The sequence below is a fragment of the Lampris incognitus genome, chromosome 4 (genome assembly GCF_029633865.1).
Source record: "Lampris incognitus isolate fLamInc1 chromosome 4, fLamInc1.hap2, whole genome shotgun sequence".
Lineage (NCBI taxonomy): Eukaryota > Metazoa > Chordata > Actinopteri > Lampriformes > Lampridae > Lampris > Lampris incognitus.
In genome coordinates, this window is record NC_079214.1 from 39496758 (window position 1) to 39520040 (window position 23283).

The window sequence follows — 23283 nt, forward strand, 5'->3', positions numbered from 1 at the left end:
TTCTAGTCTAACAATGGAAATCATCAAAAAGAACATCAGTTTCCCCATTAATCTTTATAGTTGTTACTTAAAGTAATGATGCTCTCTAAGTATTCTCAAAACATTATTTTTTCTTTTTAAGATAAGTTTAAGTGTAGAGCGCCGTGGTTCTGTATATCTGAGAAGGTGGAGAACAGACTGGCAAGAAATTAGCTACAAGTAGGTTGGTGGATGCTAGTCCATCTTGCAGTATATCAAGGAAAACTGGATATTAATTTGAAAAAAAAAAAAGAAATGGGGAAATGTTGGTGTGTGTCTACATTGAGCTTTAAGGTGGTCATATAGCTACATGTAATTCTCAATGTGTTCTACAAGTGCTCATAGGGTTGTTCCTCAGCTGTGTGTGTGTGTATATATGTGTGTGCATGCATGCATGCGTCTACCAATCATACATAATCATAACCTTCTTCCGATTTCAGTTCCCAGCTGATGGTTTGTTTGTTAATCTGCTTGCTTTTAACTTTTAAAAACTTTTAACAACTCCTTGGGACCACTGGATGATTTTGATTGATTTCTTGCCTCTCTTATTTCCAAACCATCCAACCTGAGCTGTCCCTCTACATCTACTACTTTCGGCTGCTCCCGTTAGGGGTCGCCACAATAGATCATCCGTTTCCATTTCTTCCTGTCTTCTGTGTCTTCCTCTGTCACACCAGCCATCTGCATGTCTTCCCTCACCACATCCATAAACCTCCTCTTTGGTCTTCCTCTTTTCCTCTTCCCTGGCAGATCCATATTCAGCATCCTTCTGCCAATATACCCAGCATCTCTCCTCCACACATGTCCAAGCCATCTCAATCTTGCCTTTCTTGCTTTGTCTCCAAACCGTTCAACTTGAGCGGTCCCTCTACATACTCGTTTCTAACCCTGTCCTTCGTCATCACTCCCAACAAAACTCTTAGCATCTTCAGCTCTGCCACCTCCAGCTCCACCTCCTTCCTTTTGGTCAGTGCCACCATCATACACCATCCAAATCATACAACATAGCTGGTCTCACTACCATCTTGTAAACCTTTCCTTTAACTCCTGCTGGTACCCTTCTATCGCAAATCACTCCTGACATTTTTCTCCACCCACTCCACCCTGCCTGCACTCTCTTCTTCACCTCTCTCCGGCACTCCCCGTTACTTTGAACAGTTGACCAAAAGTATTTAAACTCATCCACCTTCACCACCTCTACTCCTTGCATCCTCATCATTCTGCTGTTCTCCCACTCATTCACACACATGTATCCTGTCTTGCTCCAACTGACATTCATTCCTCTTCTCTCCAGTGCATACTTTCACCTCTCTAGGTTCACCTCAACCTGTTCCATACTCTCACTACAGATCACAATGTCATCTACAAACATCATAGTCCATGGAGTCTCCTGCTTGATCTTGTCTGTCAACCTGTCCATCACCATTGCAAACAACCAAGGGCTCAAAGCAATCCTTGATGTAATGCCACCTCCACCCTGAACCCATCCGTCACTCCTACCGCACACCTCACCACTGTCACACTGCCCTGATACACATCCTGTACCAGTCTTACATACTTTTCTGCCACTCCCGACTTCATCATAAAATACATATCTCCTCTCTTGGCACCCTGTATTTATTTTTACTGTTCATTATTTGAGCTTACGCTTATTTGTGCCTTGTCTGGTTTTATCTTTTTTTTTTTTGTGAAGCACTTTGTAAAACTGGTTTAGAAAAGGGCTCTATAAATAAAATTATTATTATTATTATTATTATTATTGTTAATCTCCAAATTGCATTTTTTATCAAAGGTTCTGGAGAAAGTAATTTCATCGCATATCTTATGAATACTAACAGTGTTTTTAACGGACTTCCGGTTATGGCGAGGGACTAGGGGGTCGCACATCTCAAGCTCTGCAGCTACCGTGTAAATTAATCCTACAATACTAATCCGAATCTTGTCTAAAGTCACGCAATACGTGTATAAGAGTGCCCAGAACTAAAATGTCAGGGAAAAACCCGAAAGAAAAGGCAAAGAGAGAAAAAGAGAAGGAGAAAAGGAAATCGCAACACGAGGAAGAGGCCGAGAAGGTTAGCGACGCCATGCAGGTTGAAAATATGGCTAACGAAGGAGACGACCACGAGGAAGATGACGAAATGTTAGACACAGATAAGAATAGCAACCTAGATATCATGAAAGCCATACAGTCTTTGAAAAGTGGACTTTACAAGAAAATTGATGGAGTGCAAGCGACAATTGCGGATGTAAAGAAACAAATACAGGAATGCACGGGCCGCATGGAACAGGCCGAGCAACGGATTTCTGACGTGGAGGACGACGTTAAGAAGCTAACATCCCGAGTTAGCACGCTGGAAAACACCGTCAAAAGCCTTACTGACAAAGTGGAGGACTTGGAATGCAGGAGTCGGCGAAATAACGTAAGGTTGGTGGGCCTACCGGAGAAAGAAGAGGGCCAGGATGCACCTGCATTTCTGGAGAAGTGGTTGCCGGAGGCTCTGAACATGGATCCGCGGGAGGGCTTGGTGGTGGAGCGGGCTCATAGAATCGGCGCTCCGGTAGACTCTCGCACGGGTCGTCCAAGGACATTGATCATGAGGTTCCTGAACTTTAAGGACAGGGAGCGAGTACTAAAGGCAGCCAAAACCAAGGGACAGGTCCTTTATAAGAACACGCCGGTCCGTTTTCACATCGACCTCTCTGCTGGGGTGCACAAGATGCAGCGCGACTATGACCAGGTCCGGAAGAAGCTGAGAGACCAGGGGATCCACAAGCACAGAATCATCTTTCCAGCCCGGCTCCTGGTAACACACGACGAGAGACCCCACACCCTTCAAACCCCGGCAGAAGCGGAGCGGTTTATTCAATCCCTCGGATAAGGACTGATGCAGTAGGCTATTAAGCCCACTTTATTTTATTTTATTTCCATTTACACTAAAGATGTAGCTACGTGTTCGGGCTGTCGCCATTTTGTTTTTGTTTAGGCTTTATTTTTCTACCTGGACAGGACGGAGTCTGGTTTATAGCTAGACTATTCAGCTTTTGTGAAATGCACTTAACCCTGAATGAGAGACAATGTCCAAGCACCAGCCGAAATGACATGGGCACATCCAAGTAGGCCTAGACCTAAGGGACAGAGAGAGTCATCATCGGTTTATGCGCCTGTCGGAGGAAGGAAGGCCCGATGCATCGCGGACTCTTGTGACCAGGCTACAGACTTTTCCCTCTCCTCGTCTTCCAGTCTGCATGCACGGGTTCCAGGTTTGTGTATGTGCTCGGATGGTTAATTTTATATATGCCTACATGTTGTTGGCGTTGAACAGTTCATTAATGATGTTATGTGTGATTAGTATTTAGAAAAAGTAAGATAGCGAGCTAGAGCGAGAAGAAAAGAAAAGTTAGAGAAACTCGTTTTAGCGGTAGTTAAACGTGGGATGGGAGGGGATGTCCAGAGTTCATGGACTTTAGGTTCGTATGGGGTTGAGGGTGGGTTGTTGTGGTTTCATTTTATTATTTATTCTTTCATCAGTGGGTGTGGTTTGTCAAAGTACTTCTTCACTACGGTTCCTAATATAACATACCGGAATCAATGTCAGAGAGTTGCAAGGTAAAATTTACTTCGTGGAATTGTAGGGGTTTGATCAAACTCACAAAAGTGAAGCAGGTAATGAGCAGGATAAAATCCTTGAAATCAAAAATCGTTTTTTTACAAGAAACACACATGGTGGATGAGGAAGTTCCCAAAATAGCAAGACGATGGCAGGGTCAAGTGTTGTCTGCTCCTTACACCACTCATGCTAGAGGGGTTATGATACTAATTCATAAATCGGTTCCATTTCGGGTACAGCATGTAGTTAAGGACCCTGCAGGGAGGTATATTATAGTCCAGGGTAGGTTATTATCTGAAACCTTAACTTTGATAAATGTTTACGGCCCCAATGAAGATGACTCTAAATTCTATAATAGTCTGTTTTTGACTGCTTCAAATCATCCTGGGAAATACATAATAGCTGGCGACTTTAACTGTACGTTAGATCCTTCAAAAGACAGGTCAACTGGTTTAGATGATACCCACAGTAAGTCCAGAAAGACGATACACCATTTTATGAAGGAATTAAATTTGTTTGATGTTTGGAGGCATGGTAAACCGAACGCAGTAGAATATTCCTGCTATTCCGGTACTCATAGAACTCACTCACGCATAGACTACTTTTTGGTTTCAGCGCTACTTGTTTCCAAAATAGATGAATGTCATTATAGTAGTATAGTTCTGTCTGACCACGCTGCAGTATCCTTGACCTATGAAGATAATAACTTAGTGTGCGACCCCCCGAGATGGCATTTTCAACCCGGGTGGCTTGCGGATCCTACATTCATAGATTTCTTAGATAAGCAGATTGACCTGTATTTTGAATGTAACAAGTCCCAGACTTCTGCTAGCACAAGGTGGGAGGCTTTCAAAGCCTTTATCAGGGGCCAAATCATTTCCTTCACTAGTTCCAAGAAAAAGGCTACACGACTTGAAATGAAGACATTAGATGAGGAAATTAAAAAACTGGAAACAGAAATATATAATAATAGAAATATACCTACAGATGTTCATACAAGACTGCTACTGCTTAGAGCACAGTACAATGAACTGGCAGCTAATAAAGCGGCTGCTGATTTAATGAGACTCAAACAGTCCTACTATGATCAGGGGGAAAAGCCCGGAAAACTTCTAGCATGGCGCATTAAACAACAACAAACAGAAAGGTCTATTAATTGTATTGAAGTCCCAAGTGGTAGAACTATAGTGGACCCGACAGAGATTAATGAAGCCTTTAGAGACTTCTACAGGAAATTATACAGCTCTGAGTGCTCTCCTAATCTGGACACGCAAACACAATTCCTAGACAATCTTAATATTCCTAAAAATTCGGAAGAGGAAAGTAGAGTATTAGATCAAGATGTAACTGCATTGGAAATTGCAGAAGCAATTGGGTGTATGCAGGCTGGAAAATCAGCGGGTCCAGATGGCATCCCTATAGACATTTATAAAAAATTTCAAACCAAATTAATACCACCCCTCTTGGAGATGTTTCAGGAATCCTTTGAGAATGGTCTTCTCCCTACATCTATGAGGGGCGCCCTAATCACTTTACTCCCAAAACCGGGGAAACCAAATACAAAATGTGAAAATATGCGTCCAATTAGTCTCCTAAATTCTGATACAAAAATACTCTGTAAAATTCTTGCAAGAAGATTGGAGGATCTTCTACCTAGAGTAGTGGGAGAACACCAGAACGGATTCATTCAAGGGAGACAGGGTTTTCATAACGTTAGACGAGTGCTCAATATTTTATACAGTCAGAGGGAGGCGCCTGACACGGCCTTACTTTCACTTGATGCAGAGAAGGCTTTCGACCGTGTTGAATGGCCTTATCTGTTTGAAGTGTTAACACGATTTGGCCTTGGGGATACATTTATCAAATGGGTAAGATTGCTTTGTACAGGGCTTACTGCAGAAGTTTTGACGAATAGTAAGGTTTCTAAACCTTTTAACATTTGTAGAAGTTGCCCTCAAGGGAGCCCTTTATCGCCTTTACTTTTTATCCTAGCGATAGAACCATTTGCTATAGCGGTGAGGACACACAGCGATATTTATGGAATTCGAGAGGGACATCTGGAGCACAGGGTAGCACTCTTCGCCGATGATGTGATATTAATGCTTAAAAATCTGCATAGATCTATCCCAGCGCTCCTAAGCCTTATTGAATCATTTGGGAAAATATCTGGTTATAAAGTTAATTACTCCAAATCATCTATAATGTTACTGAATGAAACAGAGACGAAGAATGGTCTTGTTTATGCTTCTACCTTCAACCCAACAGACACATTTACATATCTGGGAATAAAAATTGTCCCTGAGGTGAATAAGATTGCTCAGTCAAATTATGAGCCCATCCTGGACGCTAGTATTGCTTCGATAGAGCGTTGGACATCCTTACCTATTTCAATGATCGGCAGGATTAATATCCTAAAGATGAATATACTTCCCAAATTTCTTTATTTGTTCCAGAATATCCCCCTACCCCCTCCTTCATCTTTGTTCACGAAAATCAAGAAACTGTTTACCAACTTTATTTGGCAAAATAAACGTCCTAGATTACGTCTATCTTTACTTTATCTACCATATGATCGAGGAGGCCTGAAATGTCCAAATATCCAATGGTATTACTGGGCAGCACAATTAAGGTCGATTATGTTTTACTTCTCATCTGGAAGTCCCCCAGCTTGGATTGATCTGGAAGCCTGCTCTGTTAAACCAGGCTTACCATTGCACCTGTATTTGTATTCAGCAGACCGTAAATATCTGAAGAAAAATACAGACAACCCTATAATATTGAATATGATTGATGTTTGGTTCGATGCTTGTAAGTATTTGAATATAAATATGTCCCGGTCACGCTTCAGTCCTATTTGGGGTAATGCCAATTTCAAACCAGGGCAAAATGATAGGGGATTTAAATTATGGGCTGAAAAGGGGTTAAGGAAAGTGCAAGACATGTACAGGGAGGAGGATGAAGTATTCATGTCCTTTGAGGAAATATCTACCAAGTATGACATTCCAAGGAATCATTTTTTCAAATATCTTCAGCTAAGGAGTTTTATATCATCCTGTCAAAGCCATTCATTAGACATTCCTACTATTTCTATATTAGAAGTTGCAGTCACAAAACACTGTTATGATAAAGGTTTAATTTCAACTATGTATGACTTATTTGTATCTGGATCTGATGAATCATCAGAGACAAAACTGAGATTATGGGAGGGAGATATAGAGGAGGAAATATCTTTAGAAGAATGGAGTGAGGCATGTAAAGAGGCCCAGAGACAGATAGTTAGCAGCAACCTAAAGCTTCTACAGTATAAATGGCTGATGCGTACATATATAACTCCTGTTAAATTGCACAAGTTTAATGACAATATTCCTGATACCTGTATTAAGTGTAGTGAGGCAAGGGGGACGCTGTTTCACTGTATATGGGAATGTGTGGAAGTGAAAACCTTCTGGCAAGATGTTGTTGATATGATTGATCAAATTTTGTCAAAGAAATTACCATTGAGTCCAAAGCTTTTTATTCTTGGTTTATATCCTACCACCCCACATTTACATAGCAATGAGTTCAGATTTATAGATATGTGTATATTACAAGCAAAACGTGTAATTGCTCTTAATTGGAAAAGTGTTGATGGACCAAGAATTGGTATGTGGGTTAAAGAAATGGCCTCAAACATGTCAATGGAAAAGATAATGTATATTGTTAGATGTAAACAAAGTGTTTTTGATAAAATCTGGGGATTGTTTCTGTACTTCCTAAGACGTAATACTAATGTTGGTAACTTGCTTAATCAAGAACAAGCTCTGGGGGAGTAGAACAACTCTATCTGACTGTTTATATGCGTAAAAGCAACTGAAAAAAAAACCACACCCTCTAATCAGTCTGAGAAAGAAATTATTGTTATTATTATTTTATTTTATTATTTTTATTAATTGAATTTTTATCTTTATTATCTTCTTTAACCCTGCTTTGAATTGCATTACTTGTTATAGGGACAGGGTTATGGGGGGGGGGGGTAGGGTGAAAATGTTTGCTGCACTGTGCTATTACTTGTTTTGATGTAATTTGCAAACAAAATTCAATAAATATATTGCTTAAAAAAAAACAGTGTTTTTAACAGTTTTCAGTCTGGTTTTAGAGCAATTCATAGTACCAAGACAGCTCTAGTTAAAGTTACTAATGACCATCTGCTGACTGCAGACAGAGATGACTGCTTGATTTTGGTTCTTTTAGACTTAAGTGCTGCCTTTGACACAGTCGATCACAGTATCCTCTTACATCGCTTGGAGACTTGGGTAGGCATCAAGGGCTCAGCTTTTAGTTTATTATGGTCATACCTCGCCAACAGAAATTTTCTGTTGTTCTGGGTAACTCTACTTCCCCAATGGCTCAGTAGAGTTGTAAGTGTCCATCAAAGCTCAGTTCTTGGCCCCATTCTCTTTTCTATATACATGCACCCTTTGGCCAGGTTATTCTCAGTTATACGTACATGCCACTAAAACCCACAGATCCTTGCAGCCAAGCAAATCTCACAACTTACCTCTCTGATATTAAATCCTGGATATCCCAAAATTTCCTTAAATTTAATGATGCTAGCCTGTTTGGGGGTGGGGGGGACTGGGGGGAATAGCGTGATCCTCCCGCGCGCTACGTCCCCCTGGCGAAACTCCTCACTGTCAGGTGAAAAGAAGCGGCTGGCGACTCCACATGTATCGGAAGAGGCATGTGGTAGTCTGCAGCCCTCCCCGGATCAGCAGTAGGGGTGGAGGAGCGACCGGGATGGCTCGGAAGAGTGGGGTAATTGGCCAAGTACAATTGGGGAGAAAAAGGGGGGGATAAAGAAAAAAAAAGATGATAAATAAGCCTGGGGTCATTCTGTACGGTCCCCCAAGTTCCATCAGCCCTTTTGGTACTAATCATAGTGGTCTGTCAAATAGTATTAGTCAAGTCAAGTCAAATGTGTTTATAGAGCACGTTTATAAACAACTGAGGTTGACCAAAGTGCTGTACAGACCAGAGCAGTATCTAAACCACAAATAAAAGAAACACCAACATAGACTACAAGGCACATAGCTTGTAGGCATGAATAAACAACACATGGACATTGGCACAAGCCAGAAATCAGCCACATCAGGAGGATTCAAACACTAGAGAATAAAAGTAAGTTTTGAGCCGGGACTTAAAAGAGTTGATGGAGAGGGCAGATCTTATAGGGAGGGGAATGCTGTTCCACAGTCTAGGGTCTGCAACCACAAAGGTGCGGTAACCCCTGAGCTTAAGTTTGGATGGCGGGACAGCCAGGTGTCCCAAGTCAGCCGATCTGAGGGACCCGGAGGTGGAATAGAGGGTGGAAAGGTCTGTGATATAGGAGGAGGCCAGCTCATTTAGGGCATTATAATCAAACAGGAGAACTTTAAAAATCAATTCTGAACCACACAGGCAGCAAGAGAGTAGGGGTAATATGGTCTCTCTTTCAGGCACCTGTCAGGAGCCTGGCTGTGGCGTTCTGGACCAGTTGCAGGCTGGACAGGGATGACTGACTAATCCCAATATACAATGAGTTTCAGTAATCCAAATGGGAGGATATATCAAAGTGTGGATGACTTTCTCGAGATCTTTAAAAGAGAAACAACTTGATTATGGCAATAGTACAAAGCTAGAAAAAAAAGCTTTCACTAATCTATTAACTTGCTTGTCAAACTTAAAGGCAGAGTCAAATTATCACACTACGGTTTTTGACTTGAGGTTTGACAAGGGTGAACATGTTGCCAAGATGGTTGGTAAACACTTAAACAGAGTCAGGGGGGCCAAATAGGACAACTTCAGATTTGCCTTCATCCAGCTTTAGGAAGTTTTGTGCCATCCAGCAGTTTATGTCCTCAACGCAGTTCAAGAAGCTGACTAGATTGGACTGACTGTTTGGTTTCAGGGGGAGATAAAGCTGAGTGTCATCAGTATAACAGTGGAAGGAAATGTCATATTTTTGAATGATTTGACTGAGGGGAAGCATGTATATAGAGAAAAGAATGGGACCTAGGCTGGAACCTTGTGAGACCCCGCAGGAGAGGCTAGCTGGGGGAGAGGATAAATTCCCTATGTTAATAGAGAAGCTTCTATTTTTGAGGTAGGATGTGAACCCCTTCTAGGCAGAGCCATCAACATCAAACCCATACTGGAGACGGTTTATAAAAATGTTCATGACTTACAGTATCGAATGCTGCGCTGAGGTCAAAAAGAATTAGAATGCCACAGTCACCGGAGTCGGTAGAGAGAAGTAGGTCATTATACACTTTTAGCAAGGCAGACTCTACTATGATAAGCCTTAAAATCTGACTGAAATCTTTCCAAGCTGTTGTTTTGGTGTAGGTAGGACAGCAATTGACTGAGAAAAAACCTTTTTGAGAACCTCTGACAGGAATAGAAATTTAGAAATAGACCTGTAGTTACTAGGTAAGGTAGGGTCTAAGTTGAGTTTTTTCAGGAGGGGCTGGACGACTGCGTGCTTGAAACAGGTATTAAGCAGGTTGCTAGAAATCTAGAGGTAATATTTGATGGTAGCTTCTGTTTTCATAATAAAGTCAAAAATGTTGTTCAGTCATGTTTCTACCAGCTCAAGATATTCTCTAACATTAGGTCATTTTTATCAATTGCTGATCTACAAAACGTTGTACATGCTTTTATCTATTCTCGGCTTGATTACTGCAATGCACTTTATTCATCTATCAGCCAGGGCTACCTCCACCATCTCCAGTTGGTACAAAACGCCACTGCTGGACTCATTACTGGGACAATGAGGCATGATCACAACACCCCTGTGCTTGCCTCCCTACACTGGCTCCCTGTTAGATTTCGAATTGATTTTAAGATTTTATTGTTTACTTTTAAGGCTTTAAATGGTCTTGCTCCTAAATACATCTCTGACTTAATGATTGAGAGGGCGTATACCAGGTCAATAAGATCCACAGATGGAGCCCCGCTGGTTATTCCCAGGTCACAGTTTGTCACAAAGGGTGATCGGGCTTTTGCTATCAGAGCCCCCACACTATAGAACTCTTGGCTTACTGAATTCAGACACACCAAGTTTGTAGCTTCTTTCACAGAGACAAAAGTTTCAAGAAGAAATGAAAGCTTTTGGGAATGTTTGATATTTGTTTTATTTATTTATACTGTTTTTATCGTTATTCTCATATATTTGGTCTTATTCATTTATTGTCTTTACCATCTCTGTGCTCATGTCCCTGGTCTTATTCTCATTTTTGCCTGTCTGGTTTTATTTCTTTTGTAAAGCGCTTTGTTAAGAAAAGTACTATATAAATAAAGTTTATTAATTTTACTATTTGTGTCTATGTATGTGATGTATAAAAACTTAAACCTTGACCAGGATGTTTTTGTGTGTGCATGAGAGTGTGTGTGTGTGTGTGTGTGTGTGCAGGTGTGTGCATCAGCACATATGAGCTCTAGCACCTGATGCTTTTGGAAACAGAAAAAAATGAGTAATTTTAATCAATGGATGGAAATACACACTCACATTAAAAACACCAGACACCATGACATGGACTTAGTGATGCAGAGAAAGAGAGCGAGAGAAGAATAGGGGAAAGAGCGAAGAGACATATATTGTACATACTTAGATGTCCTTCACGACTCAATGGGCATACTACTGCTCTAGGAGGCAGCTGAATCTTTGTATGCATGTGTGTGTGTGTGTGTGTGTGTGGAGCCATGTCTGTGTATAAAAGGCTGTCACTGCGTTTAAAGGAAAAAAAAAACCCAAATCCAGAATTGTTCTATGAAGACACTGCTTCATACTTCAATCTCTTGTTGACATGTAACAAGCTCAGAGCGTTCACTGAACGGCCAAAACAAGATCCCTAGAATAGCTCTCAAATATTCTGTGGGGAACAAATTTTGCGCTTAGCCAAGACAATAGATAATTTCTGTCTCTTTCTCTCTCTCTCTCTCTCTCTCACACACACTCACTCACACACACACACACACAATCTATTTCCTCTTTGGAACTGAGCTAGTCTATTTTCCAGAATAATATCAAGAATGATGGTGACACTCTTGAAAGGTTTATTCACCCAAGTGGAGGATAAACTGGTCTGTTCGCTCCCAGTAAGTGCAAATTTATGTGTGTTGGCCGCTCTCATCACTAGCTAGCCAGTCTATGAGCAGAATGTCATGTTTGTGTAAAAATGTGTGCTTTTCCCAGTTTAGGGTACAAGGCGCATAAGTAATCCATGTCTCTACGAAAAGATAACAAAGATCTGTGGGTAACTGGTCTCTTTCTGTGTGCATTTCTGTGTATGTATTAGGCTTGTACAATATTGAAAAAAAAACACTTTGCAATATTTTTTTTCTGCGATATATGTTGCGATACGAAAAAATACCGGAATTTTCACTGGATGACTTCACTAGCTCTATTTGGAAAGAATTAATCATTCTAGAATGATTGAGGTGATTTTGTAGGGGAGTTGTTGGGAAATTATGAAACGTGAGCGGTGCCTTTTTTGCCATTTGTATGGGAAGCGGAGGAGACGGAGTCAGACAGACGATGCGGCGTGAAGGCTGCCAATAGTCATGTGAGGATCGGCTCTGACTTCATCTGAAACCACATGTACAAATCATCCACCTGCCACCCACCCGAAAGAATTATTTTCTCCGATTTAGTACCAAGGTTACAAGGTGATTAGTACTAGATCAACCATTATCATTATTTCTCAGTGGGATATATGCAAGCGTGATGATATGGCAACATATTACACCATGTTTGTGGTACCAGTTTTGTGGCTATCATATACATACATCACATAGCTGCTGTTGCATAGGACATACCCAGCACTTGAGATGTCTTGGTTAAGTATTTCACTAAATTGCCCCCACACAAAACTTTTCTGCCTTTCCGTTTTTTGTTTGTAATTTTCCTTTTTTAATTTTCTCTTGGATCTTTTTTGCCTCCATTACTGCTTAAGACAAATGGTCACTGCAGTTTGCACAATGAGAGTCTAGTCTGCTAATTAGTGCCTGATGAAAAATGAAGCTTAAAATATGTTCACATTTTAGAGAATGTAATTAATTTTCTTTCTAATATTTTCCTCATTAATGATGTATTATTTCACCCACCCACAACACATCTGTTATTACTCAGAATGCTAATTTTTATGACTCGGTCAGCCCAATTCGCAGATTAACCACAGATAAAACTGTGACCCGAGCATTAATAGCTGAGAAGCAGACAAAAACGTCGATGTGTCATTTGTCAAAATGGAGCGAAATTATGTTATATCAGGCAGAACAGACGTCTCTAGACTAGCTTTGTCTAGCCAGACTAGCTTGGTCTAGTCAGAAAGGCACGAACTGAGGAAGCATCTTGGATGAGAGGCGAAACGTCTTCACGGATATATACCAAGTCCAGTTGTACTTGATTCAACTCCTTTGGATCTTTTATTAATACTTGCAATAAGGTTTCATATCTATATTGTACAAACATCAGGTTAACAGCTTTATCTAGTCATACATTTGCTTGCATCAAACCGGTGGAAATGCAGGCTGATTCATTTAAAAAGGTTCACCGGTTCACCAGCTGAGCATAGATGAGCACAAGCCCCCCATGCCGGCTGAAAAGTGGTATACTAGGCCCATGAGAAGACTTGATCAATAATATGCAAGAATAATCACAGAAAGTTGAATCAGCACATCTGGACACAACGTTTATTGACAGAATTTGTTTCATCACTCATCTAAGTGACTTGGAAAACGTTGCTTGGAAAATAAGCATCACAGCTTTTCCGACACTCCCGCCACATATGGAATCGCCTCTCTTCGATCAGCTGGTGCACTGTTTGGGCATCTTCCTGGCTTTGACAAATGCACGTTTGGATAACTACACTTAACCAGGGCCTGTTTAATGTGGGATTTCTCCCCTTCACCGGCCGCTGTGTTGGTGGGGATGTTGTCAGCTCAGTGGTACAGCGTCCTGATGACTCCTAGTTTGTGCTCCAGTGGATGATGAGAGCCAAACCTTAAGTACTGATCAGTATGTGTAGGTTTGCGGTAAACATCAACAATCAAATGTCCCCCATTACTAATTGCAATTTCACAGTATAAGAAGGCTAATCTGTCATTTTTCACATCCTCTCTGGTGAACTTGATGTGGTTGCCCACAGAGTTAATGTGGTCGGTGAAATGTGGTACGTCCTGATTTCATTTTAACCCAGGTGTCATCCACAAATCTAAACCAAGGCGGTGTCTCTAGATAGGGCAAAAAGTGTGGCAGCCAAAAATCGTGGTGTTACGTTTGTCCATAGCTGATGCAGAGACTCTAATACATGCATTTGTTTCATCCAGACTTGATTACTGTAATGTTCTGTTTTCAGGTCTGCCACATGGTAGCACTAAAAGTCTTCAGATGGTTTAGAATACTGCTGCAAGAATCCTAACTAAATCTAGGAAATTTGACCATATTACACCAATTCGTGCCTCCATTCATTGGCTCCCTATACACTTACCGGCCACTTTATTAGGCACACCTGTCCAACTGCTCGTTAACGCAAATTTCTAATCAGCCAATCACATGGCAGCAACTCAACGCATTTAGGCATGTAGACATGGTCAAGACGATCTGCTGCAGTTCAAACCGAGCATCAGAATGGGGAAGAAAGGTGATTTAAGTGACTTTGAACGTGGCATGGTTGTTGGTGCCAGACGGGCTGGTCTGAGTATTTCAGAAACTGCTGATCTACTGGGATTTTCACGCACAACCATCTCTAGGGTTTACAGAGAATGGTCCGAAAAAGAGAAAATATCCAGTGAGCGGCAGTTCTGTGGGCAAAAATGCCTTGTTGATGCCAGAGGTCAGAGGAGAATGGCCAGACTGGTTCGAGCTGATAGAAAAGCAACAGTAACTCAAATAACCACTCATTACAACCGAGGTATGCAGAAGAGCATCTCTGAACGCACAACACGTCGAACCTTGAGGCAGATGGGCTACAGCAGCAGAAGACCACACCGGGTGCCACTCCTGTCAGCTAAGAACAGGAAACTGAGGCTACAATTCGCACAGGCTCACCAAAATTGGACAATAGAAGATTGGAAAAACGTTGCCTGGTCTGATGAGTCTCGATTTCTGCTGCGACATTCGGATGGTAGGGTCAGAATTTGGCGTCAACAACATGAAAGCATGGATCCATCCTGCCTTGTATCAACGGTTCAGGCTGGTGGTGGTGGTGTAATGGTGTGGGGGATATTTTCTTGGCACACTTTGGGCCCCTTAGTACCAATTGAGCATCGTGTCAACGCCACAGCCTACCTGAGTATTGTTGCTGACCATGTCCATCCCTTTATGACCACAGTGTTCCCATCGTCTGATGGCTACTTCCAGCAGGATAACGCGCCATGTCATAAAGCTCGAATCATCTCAGACTGGTTTCTTGAACATGACAATGAGTTCACTGTACTCAAATGGCCTCCACAGTCACCAGATCTCAATCCAATAGAGCACCTTTGGGATGTGGTGGACCGGGAGATTCGCATCATGGATGTGCAGCCGACAAATCTGCAGCAACTGCGTGATGCTATCATGTCAATATGGACCAAACTCTCTGAGGAATGTTTCCAGTACCTTGTTGAATCTATGCCACGAAGGATTAAGGCAGTTCTGAAGGCAAAAGGGGGTCCAACCCGGTACTAGCAAGGTGTACCTAATAAAGTGGCCAGTGAGTGTATATGTTAGATCAGACTTTACGGTACTTCTGTTGACTTATAAAATCCTAAATGGGCTAGCCCCCTCATACCTGGCTGATCTCCTTAAACCGTACATTCCATCTCGAGCTCTTTGCTCTCAATATACAGGGCTCCTGTGTGTACCCAAAGTTAAGAAGAAGTCGGCTAGTGGAAGGGACTTTTCCTATCGGGCCCCGTTCTTGTGGAATGACCTGCCTGCTGACATCAGACAATCAGAGTCTGTTGAGTCCTTTATATCCAAACTTAAAACTCATCTTCTTTCCTTAGCTTACAATTAGTTGCCTTAAAGTTGAGTGCTTCACAACTGCACGGCGGCGGGTCGGTTTCTGTCTCAAAGAATTTACCAACCACTGTTCTGCCGATGAGATTATAGTGTATAGATTATGACTAGTTGATGACTTAATTGATTATGACTAATGACTATTACAAACTGTTCTCTTGTCTCACTTGTCTTTTCTCTCTCTCTGAATGATGTCTTCTCCTTTCTCTTTTTCTGTGTGTGAATGGTGTCATGCGAGTCTCCCTTGTGTGCATGTGCAGTTGGTCCACCTTACAGGTCTCTGTGGTGATGGTGGTCACCACCTGGATACTGCTTGGTATTCCCCTCATTACAATTAAAAAAATTCTTTTTTATAAATCCATTTTATTTTTGTTATCCTGTTTTTTTTTTACATGGTGGTGCTGGTCACGTGGCTTGGGTCCTGGGCTGTTCCAGTGGCGTCTGGACACTGCTTGGCCTCCTGCACATCTTGTTCTTCATAAATTTTATAATTCCATTATAATTCTGTTTACCCCCTTTCAATGTTGTATTCTGTAAATTGTATAAAAACAAAATCCATTGCACATTGTATGTCTTGGGAGAGAGATCCCTCTTCTGTTGCTCTCCCTGAGGTTTCTTCCTATTTTTTCTCCCTGTTAATGGATTTTTTTTTAGGGAGTTGTTCCTTATCCGATGAGAGGGTCTAAGGATAGGATGTTGTGTTGCTGTAAAGCCCACTGAGGCAAATTTGTAATTTGTGATATTGGGCTATACAATTAAAATTGATTTGACTTGACATCAGAGCTCTCTTTCCACTTCTTCCAAATACAAATTGCCCACTACAGGTGAGACTGGGGAACCCATACAACACCCATGCTTCTGCCAAAAGTACTGCCCCCTGTATGTGAAGTACGTGGACTGAAGACACAGTTTCAGGAGCAGACACACTTGATCAGTGTTAAGGGTGGTCCTATTGCTAAGGGTGGGGTCATCTTGTAATTTCATATGGACTACCTCCACTGCTTCATCAACAGGAAGGCATGTCAAGAGGGACGTAACATCATAAGAGACCACTTTGTAATTTGTGATATTGGGCTATACAAATAAAATTGACTTGACTTGACCACTGTTTCATCCCTGAAACGAGGGGGGGGGTGCTAAGAGTACATCTGTCGCCATCTTACAATGCTGTAATTGCAACTATTTCCCAATCCTCTGTGAATAGTACACTTGGCCACTGTAACTCCAATTAAAGGTCACAGTAATTTACATATGAAACAGATAGTTGTTTTCGGTCAATATGCCACTCTATTGTTTATAACGGTGGGGGAGGTCACTTAGATGAGTGATGAAACGTTTCTCACAATAAACGCTGTGTCCAGAAGAACTGATTCAACTTTCTGTGATTTCCTTACCTGGATTATTGAGCATGCATAAAGACATGCAAGAACAAGTTTGTTAGTTGGTCTCTTGGTACCTTTTGTTTTGTGGGGTAGGTCAAACAAACTGTTAGAGCCTGAACACCCATTGTGTGTCCTAGCCTTGAGAGCAGTGTGCATCTCTCTGAAGACCAGGGGGTCAAAAAGGGCAGTCTCTCTGCAGAATCAACCCAAATGCCAAAGCTTTTCTAATCCCAATAGGAGCGAGTCCCATGGGTTTGTTATGAAGCATGTGTTATGAAGCGTGTGTATGTTTGTTCACACAGAGGGAAGACTGTGCCTATTTGCACTTGAACATCCATGCACACACACATGAAAGCGCATGTGTGTGTGTGTATGCCTGTGTGTGTGTATGCCACAGTTGTAGCCACAAGTATGGATTCTGTGTGAGTGTGTGTGTGTCAGAGAGCGCGAGAGAGAGAGAGAGAGAGAGAGCATGTACACATCCATCTCAGATTGCTCAGCTGGATAAAAGTCCATTAAGAGTACAGGATTATACAGGATAAGAACTACCTATATATTATCTGCAAGGTTTGTACTCAACTAATCTATAAGTGTACGTTCATATTTTTACAGACATTTTACATTTAAGCCATCCAAGACTAGTGGGAATAGTCAGTGTCTGTACATTTGTGCACACATACAGTGTTATGCTTCTCATAGTCTTAAAGTCTTAAACTTTAACATGTTTGGAGCACATGAGATTGAACTCATCATCAGGGCCAGATTAGACGTAGGGGTGTGCGATATGATGATATTAGATCATGAATGATTAAAATGTCTCCACAATCTGCCTTTACAAAGAGATCGTTGGTATCGTGCTACAGTGGACATTCTATCAGTTGCAGTTCTATAGCTCATAAACGCATCCAAAGTTGTTTTCTCAGCCATATCTTAAATCACACTATTTACTAGTTCGTTTCACGCCTTCCCTAGAGACACACCAATATACCAGTAAACAAACCGTAGGCTTGGATTTCTTCCCCTCCCCTTTTTTATTTGGCAAAGTAGCAGCATGGATGACAACATGGATGAGTTGGTCCCTAAACAGAATTCGACATCAGTAATATGGAACTGGTTTGGATTTTCCAAAACCAACACAGTTCAAACAACAGTTATTGCAAACATTGCAAAGATAAGTTTTGCACATTAGATGACAACATGATGAACTGTTTTAACCACCTCAAAAGAAAGCAAATGAAAGAGTATATTGACAGTCAAATAGTGAGACCCCCACATGAGTGCATCAGCTACACAGCCATAGGCTGCAATGCTAAAGCAAACAACTCTAACCAAAGAGTTTGAGAAAGGCACTCTGTATGACAGGACAAGTAAATGCTGGGAAGAGGTAAGTGATACAGTGACATTTTACCTGGCCAAGGACAGGGTCCAAAATTAACTTTTTAGCCTACTTGCCAAGGTGGCTGGAGAATGAAAAAATTTACTGGCCAGAAAGATTTGTTACCAGCCAAAAAAAAAAAATGCTTTCTACTATTGCAATTTGCTATTATTATTATTTAGCATGTCATCTTGGTCTCATATGCGATTCTCAAAATATTATAGTAGTACACAGTAATAATAGTAGTAACACTAACTATGCAGAACTATTAATTCAACTGTTTCAACACTAAAGTGTAACATTTGAATTAATAAATTCAGTGGTATTCACCTTTAAATGCAAGAAGGATCATTATTAAGGAGTTTGAGAAAATAAAAATATATTAGAATTAACAATAACAAGTTAAAATAAGTAACATTAATACGTACACAGTCATAGTTCATAGTAATATATTTTTTATTCTGTAGTAGCATGTTCAGTATTCTTCAGACAGTTTGCTCTCAAAGCGATTTTCCTCCTCCTTGTCTCCCTCTAATCTCCACATAGCTGGGTTTGTATCAACGGTCTGGATGACAAGTACCTCAAATACTGTAAAAAAAAACTCCAGCGGTTTGATGACTGATGCAATTACGTAATACGCACAACATATGCAGCATGGCAGATCTGATAGATTGAAGTGACAGGCGTCCGTATTTTGCGAAGACCCGCCCAAACTCTGCTTCTTATTGGCTAACCCTAACCCACCCTAACCTTAACCAACCTAACCAATGGATGCAACGAGTGCTAGCCAATCAGATGGAGAGTAGGGTGGATTTTTGCAAAATGTGGGTGGGAAAAAAAAAACAAGGCAAGTGACAGCAAACTAGCAGCTTTCTCCAGTGTATGTAGGAAATTCATGTTTTTCTGCCGGTCAAAGTGGCACGTGCTCTCCATAATTTATTCGCCAAAGACCAAATTTACCTGCATTTGGTGATTGGTGATTGGCGAGTGTTAATTCTGGGCCCTGGTCAAGGATATGATTCCCATAAAAACAGTGGAAAATTAGGGTTTAAAAAGACTGCTAAAATTTTTGATCCACGGTACAATACCCAGCTGCAAATATTTTTCGAACACGGCGATTCCACAGCTGTACTCCAAATGCCACGAGAAGATTCAATACACTTCAGAACCGTATTTGTGTCTGACCATTCATTTCATTCATGACTGGAAGGCTTATTATTATTTTTTGCTTTTTTTAGGTTTTATTACCTTGTAGAGCTATATTTTTTTTAAATATGGAAATTAGTTTGGTTGTTCGGCTCAGAGACTTACAATATAATCTTTAAAACTAACATGAAAAAGAATCGCGATAAGATTGTGCATTGTGATTCTGGCCTGAAAAAAATCATGATATTTTTTCCATATTGCCCACCCTTAAATAGACGAACACGACATTGCATCTGAAACTCAATTTGAAATACATTACTGTGACAGACAAATTAACTGACATCGTCAACTATACATTAGAACCAAACCAGTGACAATGCCACAGAGGATAAAAAAAAAGGCTTGGATTTCTTTGCGAATACAAAGCAACCCGGATCTAACGTGTGAGAGAAGGGGGCCATTTGTCTGTCTGTTGATGCATCTGTCTGTCTGATGTGGTGGATTTTCACCTTTAATTGCCTCCTTATCAGTGTTCTAAAAAAAGAAATCTCAGGGAACCATGGTAACCATGTGCACGTCACAACATAGTCTGTCAGGTTAGCTGACGTCATGCTCATGCACGCACACACATGCAACACACACGCACACACACACCCACACACACACACAAGCAGCTAAGAGTGATGAGCAGACGCAGGCCTCCGGATTGGGGGGAACATGACGTACCATGTCAGCGCTAGTGGCTACAAATATGAGAGCTGAACAGACAGACAGACACATGCGCACAGATAACTGTCTGTCATTTGTTATGAGATGCTCATCACCTCTCATTCTCCTCAGGCAAGTTCTGCTGACCTCAGAATTACTTCCTGCCACAAACAAGCACACACACAACATAAGTTGTTGCACAGGAATGCAAATCATACAAACACAAACAGAACATCATCAAACTGACATCTGGCCTATCCACCAGCACCCCCTGATATGACCACCTCTTATGACTTACTGACCCACACTTGAAGCAATGTTAAAAAAATGTAATGACGCTAATGTCACAAAATGTAGATATTCATGAAGGTATGATGCATTGAAATAGAAAAGCTAAATGCAAATGAAAAACTATAAAACTGGTTTGAGATGGAAGATTTTTTTTGGGGGCTGATAAAGACATTATGTTGTACTTGACTAGGAAAATATATTTGCTGAACACAAAGATTCCTTGCATTTTTCTTATGAGTGTCTGAGTCATAATTGGGGCAGGCTAGGCTAACTGCTAGTCCATGCAGACCGGTGGTTCCGACAGTCGTCCTGGCTGGCATTTATTCCTTTGGACAGTGATTTTTTTTTTTTTGGTTTGGATATATGTGTTAGTTTGAATATGTGTGTTCTTGTAGTTCTTGAATGTGTTTTTGTCTGTATGTTGCACTGCTGTGGGCTGGGGGAAACAGCATTTTGTTTCATTTCATGTGCGAAAGTACATGAGGTAAAATGACAAATAAAGTGTTCCTGATCCCTGATTCAATCTATGATCAGGAAGCTTGGTTATTTGTTTTCTATCAAATGATGGGAACAAAGCTGGTGTGTTTTGTTGCCCCCCCCCCCTAAAACTACAGTATTTTTGTGAGCGTGTGTGTGAGAGAGATTTTGTAATACCTGTGTAGTTCCTCTTGTTTTTTTGGTAAGTAATTTGGAGTATTAACATCTTAAAATGACAAGTGTGATGTAAAAGGGGGCATTAAATTTAGCAGAGATGGGCAGAAGATGTCAGAGAACAAAACGAAAAATGGGTTTCCTCATGAGTGAAAGACTGAAAACCTTTGAAAGCCCCCTATTCACCCATTAAATAAACTTTCATGGATAGATTGTTTTTAGTGAAAGTATACAGCAGATAAGACTTTGGTCTGCTTTGAGGGGCTCAAATCTCAGAGGAAGCCGCAATTGCTCAAAGTGCTGTTCATGCAGGGGGACATCATTAAAACCATTGTTACTGCTGTCCCTTAACAGCTGGCAACACTGTCTCCATTTCTGTGATTAATGTAAATGCAATATGCCCCATGCCCCAATTAATTACGCTAACCATTTAGATTAGAAAAAAAAAAAAAACCCTTAACATGCTGACTGGGGGTATTTGTTTTACAACATTAGCCAAGAATACATACATAATAATAGTCACACAGAAATATGTCATATTTTTAGGTCAGGACCTTAGCTTAATTTAGCTTCCCATGCTGACAGCCCACATGATACCATTTTGATGCATTAGAGACAGCTCATGCTCTCAGCCCCACCCGATGATCCAGTGGAGAGAGTGTTCACATCAATCTGAAAATGCAGCCTCCACCAGATGACAGAGGCACGCTGGAACGACTTCATGTAATTCTCCTCATTCTCATTAAGATGGAAAGAAGAGAGAATAAAGGGGGAAAAAACTGAGTGACAGATGGAGAGAAAGTACGAAGAGGAAGAGAGAAGAAGAAGGAGGGCGGGAAAAGAGACAAGGAAGAGGGAGGAGGAAAAAAAAGCCGACAGTGGCTGGCAAAGGACAGGGGAGGCCAGGACACAGTGGGATAGAGAGAGTCGGAGGATTAAAAAGGGGTGTAATATAAGAGATAGGGGAAGAGCAGAGAGAGTGAAGCAGTGGAAAGGAGAAGGAAAGAGACACATGTAGGAGAGAATAGGAGAGGGGAGGGGGCAAGCATGGAAGAAGAGAGGACAAAAGATGAGAGAGTGATATGAGAGAGGAACACTGGGAAAGAGAAAAGGGGAAAGGAAAGGAGGAAGAGAGGAGTGGAGAAGAGAAGGAGACACGTGGGAAGGATAAAGCTCCCAGATGTTTCTCAGTGCAGCTAATCAGCTAATCTGCATCCTTATAAGTGAGCAGGAAAACCAATCAACTCAAAGTTCTGCCTGTCAGCCTGCCTCTCTACCCCTCTCTCTCTCTCTGAAACACACACACACACACTGCATATGCAAAACGCAGCCCAGAGATGAGCCCCCCCCCTCAAACTATAACCAATAATTTTATCTTTTTTTCTAATTTTGGATCTTAAGACTTCTGCCATCTCCTCCTTCCTTGGCAGCAATCATCCATCCATCTGTCCACCCTGTCGTTACTTTGTGCCTCGCTGCTGACAGCTTAAAGAGGGATACCACTCAGTGTAAGAATTCTTGATTCTAAGAATTATTGAATCCCATGAATAATGATGTTGTCTAGGGTAAGTTGCAATAAAACTAGTGGACACTGCCAAAACAGGTCTAAAGTCTCGCATTTCTTTTTCTGCAAGAAATTTGTTCATTGTCATTTATATGAACATTATTGTCAAACAGCTCACTGATAACACAGAAACTTGAGGAGTATTACTCATATAGGCAGTCTGTGTGTTTACTATATTTTGATTACAATGGTGTCAAAAGCCTTTACAACCTTAAGCCAGTGAAATCTCCACAGAAAATCAATGTGTCATCACATCATAGCGCAATAAAGCCATCATTTTAAATTAATCAAAAATAGGACTGGTGTGCAATATATTCAGTTCAGCCTAGCTCACTGAGAGTGCAGGTCCGTCCATGCTGCTGTGCTGCTGTCTCACATAAATTCTCATATGGAGTATTTGCTCCAGAGGCTTGTGTGTTAGCACGTGTTGGAGCCAATGACAACATTGTAATGAGGATCATCTCAATCGAGGACAAGAACAAGGGCTCTATTTTTGTTCAGGTGCAGAGCAGGTGGAA

At 41.2% G+C, this 23283-nt stretch overlaps 1 protein-coding gene across 2 annotated transcripts in view; it reads right to left on the bottom strand.

The window, feature by feature from the left end:
- itfg1 (integrin alpha FG-GAP repeat containing 1) overlaps window positions 1–23283 on the bottom strand; it is a 293844-nt gene that overhangs the window by 97911 nt on the left and 172650 nt on the right. The gene's annotated exons all lie outside the window — the stretch shown is intronic.